Source organism: Panthera leo, chromosome F2 (assembly GCF_018350215.1).
Source record: "Panthera leo isolate Ple1 chromosome F2, P.leo_Ple1_pat1.1, whole genome shotgun sequence".
Taxonomy (NCBI): domain Eukaryota; kingdom Metazoa; phylum Chordata; class Mammalia; order Carnivora; family Felidae; genus Panthera; species Panthera leo.
The window spans coordinates 45,746,012-45,758,746 of NC_056695.1; the positions used below are offsets into that span (position 1 = coordinate 45,746,012).

Sequence of the window (12,735 nt, forward strand, 5' to 3'; positions counted from 1 at the left end):
TTTACTGGTACAACTCTAGTCCAGGCTACCACCTTTCTGTTCCTTGCTACAGTAGCTTCCTAATTGGTCTCAATGATTCCATTCTTGACTCCCTGTAATGCATTTTCCATACAGCAGCTAAAGTGATCTTTTTAAAATGTAGATCAGGTCACATCAGTCCCCTAAACCTGTTGGTGCCTTCCTCTGCTTCTTAGAACAAAATTGAACCATCTTGCTATAACCTGTAAGGACCTCTGATCTGTGCCCTGTCCACCTCTCTGACTTGGTCTCATACTAGACTCCCCATTTCTCACTGTGCTCCAGCCATACTGGCCTCTTTTTTCTCTTTGAGCATACCACCTGAGAGTCATTGCTGTTGCTCTGTTCCCCAACTTTGTTAGTCAGGTACCAGCTCAAATGTCTTATTGTGGCTGGTTCACACTTCTTTATTCTAAATTACATTACCTTGTTTTACTTTCCTCATAGCTCTTACTGCTATTTAGAATTATTGTATGCATTTATTTATTTACTTGCTCATGGTCTTTCTCTCTCCACCATTAGAAAATAAGCTTCTTGTATTTCTTCATCACTTTTATCCAGCCCTTGGTACACAGAGATATTCACCAATTTTTTTTTAATGACTAATCTATACTTAACAAATAGGAAAAATTCAAGATTCATTATTAACATGATGGCATGTTAGCGTATTAACATTAACATATGCTTATTTAATTCTTGTTTAAATTCCTGATTATAATATATTTAGTCAGATATTCATCTTCTGATTTGGTAACAATAAAATGTGTTAATCATTTTGTCAAATGAACTTGAGTGTTCAAAACTATCTGATTTGCTAAGATGTCAACAGTCTCTACTTTGACTCTTTTTCTTATGATGAGAATTTTTAAAATCTCTCTTAGCAACTCTACTTTGATTCTTTAAATTCTTAAATTTGTTTCCTCTCGTATTAAGATCATATTCATGATTATCTTCTCTACCAGCATTCTTGGATTATTTTTGCTAAGTAAAATAGCAGTATCTTTTTTTTATAATTTTTTTAATGTTTATTTATTTCTGAGACCGAGAGAGACAAAGCATGACCAGGGCGGGGTCGGGGGGCACAGAGAGAGAAGGAGACACAGAATCCAAAGCAGGCTCCAGGCTCTGAGCTGTCAGCACAGAGCCCAACGCAGGGCTCGAACCCATGGACCGTGAGATCATGACCTGAGCCGAAGTCACACACTGAACCAACTGAGCCACCCAGGCACCCCCAATAGCAATATCTTTGAATACTCCTGTCTTATGAGAATCATCCAGATGCAGAACATCTTTAGTATTTTCGATCAAAATGAAAAGTTTTGCATCATGTAAGGGCTTCTCTCTAACTGCTTTTAGGGTTCATAGTTATAACTACATGTTAATACATTAACTATCGGTGGTAGTATTGTGCCAGTTGTATTGCATAAGGCATGTGAGATAGTAAGTACATTCACCGATGACATGTTCCTTATCTTCGCACTGACAGTAGAGAGGCATTATGGTTCAGAGGATGAACTCTAGCCAGAATGCCTGGGTTCAAATTCTGACGCTGCCACTTGCACACTATGTCACCTTCGACAAGTAACTTAATCCCTCAGCCTCAGGTTTTTTGTTTTGCTTTTTTTCCATCAATAAAATGAGGCTATTGGTAATGAGATGATTAGAGGAATTAATGTTTGAAAGACACATAGAATAATGCCTGACACATAGTGTGTGCTATTTAAGTGTGAATACTACTAATTACTACCATGATGATAATTGTCAAAAGTTTTTTTGTTTTTTTTTTTATCAGGTATAAGCATAGGCTAGACCAAGCTAGACCAAAGCGAGTAGGGGCTGATGATTTTGCAGTCAGCTGGCATAGTCCAGAAGATCTGGGATAGTTCTAGGGTCTAGACAGTGGACTTGTTACATAAGCAAAGCAATGCACGAAGGAAGCCTGGCAGGTTGCAACAAGCAAAGAGTTGGTATCAGAGGGTTCCTGCCATATTTCACATCTTGTTGGAGAGACGGGAACTGAGATGTGGTCAGAGTGCAAAGATGAGAATGCTGGTCTAAGAACCAAGAGAGGGTTGACCTACTATAAGTTGAAAGGGAGAGTTTGATCCCAACAGTAAGAAGGAATGCGTAGAATTTGATAACTGGGACAGAAGAATAACGCAGGACAGGCAGAAGGTTGCCATACTGCTGCCATGCTGCTCTGATCCTTATGTTCGCCTGACTAGGAGCAGAATTTGCCCAAAGGGTTGGGGTAAGCCTCATTTGTAGAAATACCTCTTGGGGTTGCAATCTTAGAACTATACAAACTATTTTGTTTCTTTGGAGCTCCTGTTGAGAACAGAAAATATGTTGCATGAATCATAGCTTTGATTCAATATGACAGCTTTTTCCCTGAGCACTTGCGGTGCCAGACCTTGGGCTTGCTCCTGGGGATACAGCTCCTCGACTGAACACTGAAATTAATGTTATTTACCTTTCAGAGATATTGCAAGAATTGAATGAAATTTTATAGCTAAAACAAATAAATGCCTTACACATAGTGAGCCTTCAACAAATGTTAATTTCTTTCCCTCCATTCCTCCCTCATAAGCAAATGCCTGGACCACTAAAAGAACCTTCTAAATAGAATTCCAGCCTTCAGTATTTCTTCCTTCATGCAATCCTACTAAGTTCTTAAAGGAACAAGTGGATTATATCAATTCTTTGAGAAAACCTTTTAGTGATGCAGTCTCCCTAGTAGACTGACCTTGAGGGCCCTGCATAACCTCCCTAGTCCCCACCCAGCTTTAGCTTTCACTCCATTACACGTGATCTACCTTCTAGTCAGACATCTATTCAGCATTTACCAAACCTATCTGTGACAGCCTGACTTCCATACCACTTCCTTCACTTGAATCTCCCTTCTCTGCTTGAAATCCTACCTATACTTCCAAACACCCACTGTGCCCTCTACTCCTTGAAGCCTTGCCTGGAAACCATCTCCAAACATAGTACCCTCTTCCTCTGTAGTCCTGTGACACTCCATAGCACCACTTTTATGCTATTTCTCACCTTATCCTTCACATTTTAACTATGTGTTCATATCTCGTCTCGTAAATTGTAGTTTCCGATGGCAGTGATCATATCAAATTTGTCATTATGTCCCTTATAGTATCTACTGCAGTGGAGATGCATCAAATGGATGTTTGAATGTCCATGTTCCTATTTTGTATTGCTCAAAAATATTACATTGTTTGTCATTATTTTATGGAGCTGTTGAATGAGTTTGGGTTTTACAAACTGAATTATGTCAAGATGCATTGTGTTATGCTTCAGTGGTATTATCTATGGTAAACACACAGTCTAATGTCATTACGTTACATAGGCTCTTGGTGAGATCACTGAATATACTGCCAAGCCCACTGCCCCCTGGACAGAGGCTAGTTCTTAAATATAAAGATAAGTTAATCTCTTTGGTTTTAAGCCTAAAAACAGAAATCAAGTTTGGTTGACTTTTTCCTTGAGGATCGTTTAGTTCATAAAAAACTGACCTTATAAAGTTCACTTAGATAGAACCCTCAGATTTGTCCATTTGTGTATGTTTCCATGATTGATAATGGGATTTATAAACAGGCTCCCCATATGAGTTTATGGAATTTATTTTGTAATTGTAATGAAAAATATGGAAAACATGTTTATAGTATTAAATCAAACGAACCATAGGTTCTGAATAAAGACCCTGAAATTAATGTTCACAGAAAGCAAAGGGAGCTTATTTTCTGGTCAGTTCATAGTTTTTATCATGTGAAATTTTAAGTATTAGTAGTTTAGGTATCAATAAAATTACAACCTGTAGGGTAGAGTAATGCCATCAACCTAGAAGGAATTTTGTATCATCTTAAATGAGCTTAAATATCAGAATTTCTGGCACTATGTATTCTAAGTTTTCCTTTCCTCGTCCTATTGTTTTCACTGCCTACTTGGGATTCAATTTTGGAAATACAGATATACCCAGATTGTAAAATTTTAATCCGTTTTTGGAGTAAAATTGACAATGGATGTTTTCATTTTCACACAGATCTGTCATGGTGCTTATTCTCTTCTCTCGGTAATGCATTCTGTTTCGTATTTATTTTCACTTATGTGTTGCACTAAATTTTTAGGTGTATTCATTTGGTATGTGAGAATAGGCCAAACTAAATATCATCTTTCTTTGAAGATTTTAAGAGTAAAAGCTTGAGCATTACAATTCAAGACAAACACTAAGGGGATTGAGATCACTGAAGCAATTTACACAGATGGGAAGCAAAGTGAAAGAAGTAAAATGGTGGAAGTTAAGTTCTGTATTGAGTACAATGTAGACTAAAAGGAAAGATGTAAAGGCTAAAGTTGGGAATTCCTTTAATGCAAGAAACATCTATGGTGTACATCAGATTCCTGGCGTGCAAGTCAGAGGAGAAAGAAAGAAAATGTTTAAATAGCTTGAGGAAAAGTTACCACAGGTTCACAAAACTTTACACTAGAAGAATTCGATACTTAGATTCAAATCTATACCTTCAGAAAATATGAATATAGTATGGAGCTCCCTCAAAAAACTAAAAATAGAACTACCCTACGACCCAGCAATTGCACTACTAGGCATTTATCCATGGGATACAGGTGTCCTGTTTTGAAGGGACACATGCACCCCCATGTTTATAGCAGCACTATCAACAATAGCCAAAGGATGGTAAGAGCCCAAATGTCCATCGATGGATGAATGGATAAAGACAATGTGGTATATATATACAATGGAGTATTACTCGGCAATCAAAAAGAATGAAATCTTGCCATTTGCAACTACGTGGATGGAACTGGAGGGTATTATGCTAAGTGAAATTAGAAGAAGATAAAAATCATATGACTTCACTCATATGAGGACTTTAAGAGACAAAACAGATGAACATAAGGGAAGGGAAACACAAATAATATAAAAAGGGGGAGGGGGACAAAACAGAAGAGACTCATAAATATGGAGAACAAACTGAGGGTTACTGGAGGGGTTGTGGGAGGGGGATGGGCTAGATGGGTAGGGGGTACTAAGGAATCTACTCCTGAAATCATTGTTGCACTATGCTAACTAATTTGGATGTAAATTTTAAAAAATAAAAAATAAAACTAAAAATAAATAAATAAGAAAAAGAAAAAAATGAATATAATTAAGAAATGACAAGATAAACATCTGTTACTCGTATTCCCAACCTCATAGCATTTCTCACCCACAAATACTTATTTAATGTCCCCTTAATATAGCGTAGGTTACTACAGGGTATATAGGCAGTGAGGATATAAAGAGATAAATCTGTCCCTGCTCATACAGGGTTTATCATCTACTTGAAAATAGAGGGCATAATTGCATACGCAAACACATAAGGTGGAATAGTTGAATAAGAAGGTAAGCCCGCACATTCATATAGGAGGAATCCTATAACTTGGGGAATTCTGGCATCTGAAAAGTAAATTGAATTAACGGGGACAAAAAGAATTAATTTGTTACTAAAGCTGTATGATTTCATAGCCCTTTCTCAGTAAAAAGGGATTTTCAAGCATCAGAATTTAGTGCAGAATTCTTCCATGAAAAAAACATGACTAGAGTCCATAAACGATATCTTCACAAGGATAACAGAAAGAAAAAAGACAAAAGCAAGCTGTGTCATTTGTTTATTTCTGGTGGAGAAGGAGAAAAGCAAGCCAAAGAAATCAGTGCACTCACGTCCAATTCGCTTTTGTTTATTCAGTTCAAAAGTCATGGAAATTAGTTTTTAAAGTAACGCTAATATGATTATAAAAATCAAAGTGAAACCACATTGGAAGAATAATGAAAAAATTGCATACTTGGAAACCAAGGAGAGAATCGAAATGGTTGAGATCTGGGTTATTTTTGCTCCAATGTGTTATGATCATTTATCTTTTACACCCAGAAATGTGTTAGGTGCTTTGCATAATAACCTCCTTAAATCTCATTCTATTCTGTGAGGTGCACATTATCCCCATTTTATAACTGGGGAAACTGAGGCCAAGAAGAATTAACTGGACTTCAATTCTAAGACTTAAAATGGGAGAGCCAGAATTCTATCCCAGGTCTTTCTGACTCCAAAACCCATGTTTTTTGCCCTGTTTGTAAAACATTGGGATAATAATTTTGTAGATGATACATTCTGGTGATAGCGAGTGAGCTACTCTGTTGAGAAATGTGGAAAGAAGAAAAGTAAAATTATCCTTTTACTTCAAACTATTAAATCGTGACTCAGACCCAAAATGTGCAAAATAACCTTAAATAAACAAAAGGGCTCCTAGACACACAAGATGGATTGCATATTAAGATATCTAAAGGAAGAATGTTTCCTTCAGAAGGAAAACTGGTCAGCTGTAGAAGCCTAGGAGGGTCACAGAAGCATTTGTTGGCAGATCTTCTGGCAGCATCCAAAGAAATGGTGCCCAAGCGTCTGGTTCACCTGGTAGCTAAATCCCCTTTATGGAGATGAATGTATCAGCTGTCAGATCTCTGTGTCTAACATTCAAATCATCTAACCACCCAAATAACCTTCTAAAACTTTGGCTCCCAGAGCAGTCTGTCTACAGAGAGAGTATCATACATTGCTCAGGCCAGCATCAATATCCAGGCTGCTTGGCAGTTATACATCTCATGGTAAATTAATAACTTGGCATCTGGTTTATATATCAGTCTCTAGTGAACTTTGTTGCATGACTCAGCATTCCTAAGTCTAGTCAGCTCTAGGACACTGTGGAAATTTTCTGAGACTGCAAGACCAATGGCCAGATCTTTAATCATGGTGAATCCATCATGCTAAGGACCCTCTTGTGGCTACCTGCCTTCCTAGCAGGCTGGTCTTTCCCAAATGACATCTCTATTGTGCATTGTGTCACAAACCTTTCTAAACAAAATTACACTCCAACTACCTTGAAGAGTTGTGAGAAGTAGATATGCTATATTTAGAGCACCAGCGTAGTGTCTTATGTAAAGGCTTAGTAAATTATTATTCCAATATACAGTAAATGGTAGCTGGTATCGATACCGTCATTATCATCGTCATCGTATCACTTGATCAAAGAACCTGGACCCTACCTTGTTAGACCAAGAAAGCCCTTCTGAGAAAGTCTTTCTCAGAAAGACTGTATTCATAGCCTGTTAATTTCAGAACAGTTGTTAGGAATGCTGGCCGTGCCTGTGACTAGTGGGGTGCTTTCACTGACTGGGAATAGCTGCTCTAGGAGACACTACTTTCCCAAAGCTCCATGGTCAGGGCCTCCAAGGTAATAAATATGTAAGCTATAGTTGTATGGGTTTCAGGTAGCACAAACCCCACCGAAGCTGGACTTAAAAATAGAGGGATCTAGTATCAAGATACAGTGGGGAGTTCTAGAGGCCAAGGGCAGCTGAGCCTCTTGAAGGATGAGGCCAGAAATGGAAGATAGGAACCCAGCAGAGTATTTATTCACTATCACTTCACTATGCTTCTTTCCCTATGTTTGTTTCATCCTTCCTTTTCAACGGACTAGCTTTTCTCCTTCTTCTCAGGCCACCTGGTAGTCTCCTCACAATTCCCAGGGCACAATTTCCAGAGTCACATTTACAAGTCCAGCATTCAGTCCAGTTCTACATTCCTGGTTGACCTAGAGTGGTGTCAGGTGCTCTTGGCTCATTCAGCTATGGCCACGACCAACATGTGAATTAGGGGTCATTGTGAACTTTGCAGATACCCCCAAAAGAGATCCATTGTATGTCAGACTTCTCTTACTGTTCCTGTGTTTCACCCTGGCTAGTTTGGCCACACTCATGGTCAGTGCTGGCCTCACACTGACAGCTGCTTCTTCCCAATCTGGTGGACTCTGAAGGTCTGCACAGCGTATTCTGCTCGTCCAAGAGGAAAGCCTGTTGTATATGGTCTATAGTGTTAGGGAAGAATCACCACTGGCAGAAAATCTCTAGAAATACAGCCTCAGTAAAGAAAAAAACTTTACTCCTTTTTGCTCCGGTTTTTCCAGCTTTTCCCTTTGCAGATATCTGGCAGAGCTGTTTCTCTGTGTACATCAAAGGCTGGCTGTCTGCATCTGGAGAAGAGTCTCACGTCACTTTTTAAATCTTCTCATTGTCCTCCCCTAACATCCTCCCAAAATATCAATTAGGCAAGCTCCTATGCCTTACTGACACATAGGGGATACTTGCTTGTGCCCAAAATGCTTAAAAGCAGTACCTTTCTTGGTTAGTGTTTCCTCTATAACACAATGACTATGTCGCAGTGTCACAGATTCTCCACTCTCCCAGTTCTAATGGTGCAGGAGAGCTTCCTATCTAAAATAATTTTCTATTTTTGAAATCGAGTGTACAATGTGATGTTTCGTGTCTGTAGCTTATTGGGGATTTAATTGTGTATAGTTTTCTGATAATATTCTATCTTACCTACTCACCCACAGACAGAACTGAAGTTTCATTAAAAATTGTACTGGTCTTCTTTTTCATAATTACATGGAAACATGTTTCGAGTCAAACAGTGATACCCAATATTATCCAATAAATTAAAAACTAGACTTTTGCTGCTTTAAACTTGACTTTACGAGCTTCCTATAATTCTAAAGCACGTGTACCTGATAGGCAAAGGTTATGATATTAGCACATGGTGACACTACATAAAAAGAATCCTTCTGTGAGTTACTTGCAATCTAATATGATGTGCCTCTTCCATGTACAGCTTTAAAAGAATAAAAGGAAATATTCTTGGGTGTTTCTTTTCAGCTGTGTTGGGCGGTTCACTTATAGCTGCAAATATGTTCCCAAAATCCTGAGCCTTTTTATTTTATAAGCACCTCCTGTCACTGGCAGCTGTACTAATGTGTCCCAAAAGGCTTTGCTCCTATCCATCATCCTTAGAAGGGGTGCTCAAAGCCCAGATATGAGATACATTGTTGTTGAAATGCAGAAAGAAAAAAAAAAAGTCTTGGGGGCTTTGGGGAAGTAAGAGACAAAGCCAGACTCTTAGGAAATAAAGGAAAAGAAAAAGTCCTGTGTACCCAATGGACACAATAATAAATGGTTTTGAATGATGGGTAACAGTGCTGGATCGACTACTAAGTGTTTCACATCCAGAAGCATTGCTTCCTTTTTTGGACAATGTGGGGGGAACCTAAAATAGAGTATTCCCTGAACACACTTTTAATCATTCTGTCTTTGTACTGGTGTAAAAGTACAAAAAAACGATCTAGGAGTATATTGAAAAGAGCTCTACTTTAAAACTTTGAGGTTAACTCCATAAATACAGATACAAGGACGTGGGCTAGGGCCATGTGGGCTGCAGAGACAGGGCACTAGTTCTGCTCTCAAGGCATCTACGGTCTTTCAGGAGGGGTAATAAGTACACAAAATAAGGCAAGGTAGACCCATGAAGTGCCACAAGGAGAGTTTACATGTGACTGGAAAAACAGGAAAAGGCTTCACAGAGGAGATGGCAATTGAAGGGCTCCCTGTCGGCTGAGTAGGGTTTCAGCATAAAATGAAGGGAAAGGGGATATAAAGAAAAAAATCAGTCTGAGCACAATTTCAGAATTGAGTAAGAGAAGACAGAATTTATTGTCTGGGAGGTGGCAAATAATCTGGTCTGGCTAGCATAGGTTACATAAGTAAGGGATTAGCACAAGGGTGATAAGCTGCAGACATGGTTTTTTAGTCCATGGTCCTTTCCGTGGAGGGAAAGAGGAAAGTAACACGTTCATTGTGAACCTAGTATGTACCCGGCACAGACCTTGTGCTTTTCCGTGTCATGTCCCCACGATCCTCACTATAATGTTGTGTAGCAGGTAGTATCACCTCTGCTTCTGTACTTTACAGCTAAGGTAACTCAGGTTCTGAGAAATCATATGATTTCCCAAAGATCACAGAACAAGTAAGGAGCTAAAACCAGGACTCAAAGCTAGGTTTGTATGAATTTTTTTCTTCTGTGTTGTGCTACCTTGACTCCTTTTAGATGGAATTGTGTTTGATTCGATAAACAGTGGAGAGCGATGGGCAGTCCCAGCCTTTGGGTAAATTGATTTAGTAGTCTGGTAAAGAGTAGAATGTAGAAAGAAGAGACCAAACATGAGAAGACCTGTTAAGGGTCTCAGAGAGGAGACAACAGAGGCTGTAGGCTGGGGGCGGGGTGGGGACAGGGTATGAGGAAAAAGAAGTGAATACAGGAGGCACTGTAGAGAAAAAAAAATTATGCTCTTGACAACTAATAACAGTCACTTAATGGGAGGGAGTAAGGGAAGTCATAGATGACTGCTAGATTTAAGCTCAGTGGGCAGTATGATAAGACTATTCATAAAATTTTGGAAATGAGTGTGTCTTGTGCTAGGCACTATTCCTTATGTTAGGCACCATATCCAGATTATATCTACTCCTGAAATCAGCTCTGCAGAGGTGAGCATTCTTCCCTTATTATAGGCAAGAAAACCAAGAATCTGAAAAGTTAAATGAGTTGCCACGGGCCTCTTCTGCACACAGATTCACCATACAGTTTCAAGGAGTTTATAGATTCCTGTAAAGTATATATGAATCCTCAAGGAAGAATCCCAACAACACAGGAAAAACACTGTTGGAGCTACTGAGATCTGCATCAAGTAGGATTAGGTTCAGATATGAGAGACAGAAAATACCAGACAACAGCAACTTAAACAAAACCCGTGTTTCTTTTCCCATCACACCTGAGAACAATCTGAAGGTAGACAGACTAGGACTGTCAGTATCTCCACAAAGTTGAGAGGGCCAGGGCATCTTCTTGCTTCCTGGTGCTCTGTTGTCCAGAATTGTGTCATCTGGCCACTCCTGGTGAAAGGGGAAATTGGGGCTCTTTGCTGAGGAAGAAAAGAAGGAGAGTTAGTGAGAGACAACAAGCATTCCCTGCCAGCACCACTGATGTGACTCCCACCGGTCCCCCCTGCTGCACTGGCCACCCCTGGGACCCAGTCCTGCTTCCCACCTGGGGTTGGGGGGGAGTCATTGTTCACTCTATAAGGCAGTAAGAGAACTCGCTTTCTGGTTCACTAGTGAACTATCTGCTGAAGCAGCATTTGTAGAGAAAACTGAAAAAGCAAATGGGATTTTGGATGGATGGATGGATGGATGGGTGGATGGATGGATGGATGGATGGGTGGGTAGGTAGGTAGATAGATAGATAGATAGATAGATAGATAGATAGATAGATAGATAGATAAAGTAGGTAGGTAGGTAGGTAGGTAGGTAATTTGAAATGCTAGCATTCCTTGCCCTTCAAAAATAAGAGGTAAGGAAGGAATCTGTCAATAAGACATGCTTTTAAAGTAAATGGTAGTGCTATTGCCAGGTCGTGGGGTAGTTCTATTTTTAATTGCAAATGGGAAGAATAGTGAAGTCATTGTTGTCCTGTCACTTTATTTGGTGGTAGAAATTTTATTCATCTGTTTCTCTTTTCCTATTAAATACTCATGCATTAAAAGGTGAGGGGAAGCATTTCTTTCTGGAAATGAAGAACTATGCTTAGCAATGTGTTTAATGTGTACTTCTCAGTAAGAAAAATGTTTGGGATGTTAAAAAAAACATGAAAGGATAGTAAATATGAGTTGATGGTTTATAATCATCTTTTTATGAATTATTCTTTCCCAATAGAAGTATTTTTGCCCTATAAAAGTCACAATAAAACCCATTAATCATAAAGTATAAATTATTTCTTGAAAGCTACAATGTTGAAGAGAAAAGCGAAATACAGGCAGAGAAAAATAAAATGCAGAGAGGTAATATAGCCCATTTGTTAAGAACAAAGATTCTCAAGGGGCACCTGGGTGGCTCAGTCAGTTAGACATGTGATTTCAGCTCAGGTCATGATCTCCCGGTTCATGACTTCGAGCCCCACATCAGGCTCTCTGCTGTCAGTGTAGAGCCTGCTTCAGGTCCTCTGGCTGCCCCCCACTGCCCTTCCCCACTCAGATGCGCTCTCGCTCACACACACACTCTCTCTCTGTCTCTCCACCGCGCCCCCCCCTCTCAAAAATAAACATTTTTAAAATTTTTTTTAAAAAGAGCAAAGATTCTGGAACCAAAGTAGCTGAGTTCAGATTCAAGGTCTGCTGGCAAGACCTTGGGCAAGATACTTAACTTCTCTGTACCTCAGCTTCCTTATGTGCAAATTAGGCATAATAATAGTTCATACCTCTGAGTTGCTAGGAAGAATAAATGCTTGCTAGATGTAAAAAGCACTTAGGTCAGTGTCTAGCACATAGTGCTAGCAACTATTACTTTCCTCTAAGGGCTTACCATCTCCAGGTGCCAATTTGACTCGTGCTCTGCCCTAGATTTTGAATGTTGGAGAAAAACTGAACTTTTATCACAAACTACAAATTCTTTATCCCTTTACCCATCCTTTTCATAAAGACATTGCTGAAAAATTCATTTTTGTCATATATTTTCAACCATGCATGCCTTCCATTTTTTTACTCCTAGTTAGGAAAAAAGAAATTAAATTTTAGAGCCTTACATGTTTTGTAGCAACCTCTTTAGATACTGCATCAAAGTTAAGAATCTTGGTTCTGTTACATGTTAGCACTTTTTTGTACTATTTATTTATTTATTTTTGAGAGAGCGAGCAAAAGTGGGGGAGGGGCAGAGAGAGAGAGAGAGAGAGAGAGAGAGAGAGAGAGATACAGAACCCAAAGCAAGCTCCAGGTTCT

General features: G+C 39.2%; 1 protein-coding gene across 1 annotated transcript in view; it reads left to right on the forward strand.

Annotated features, from left to right (window-relative positions):
• Positions 1 to 12,735, forward strand: part of VPS13B (vacuolar protein sorting 13 homolog B) — a 795,867-nt gene that overhangs the window by 654,531 nt on the left and 128,601 nt on the right.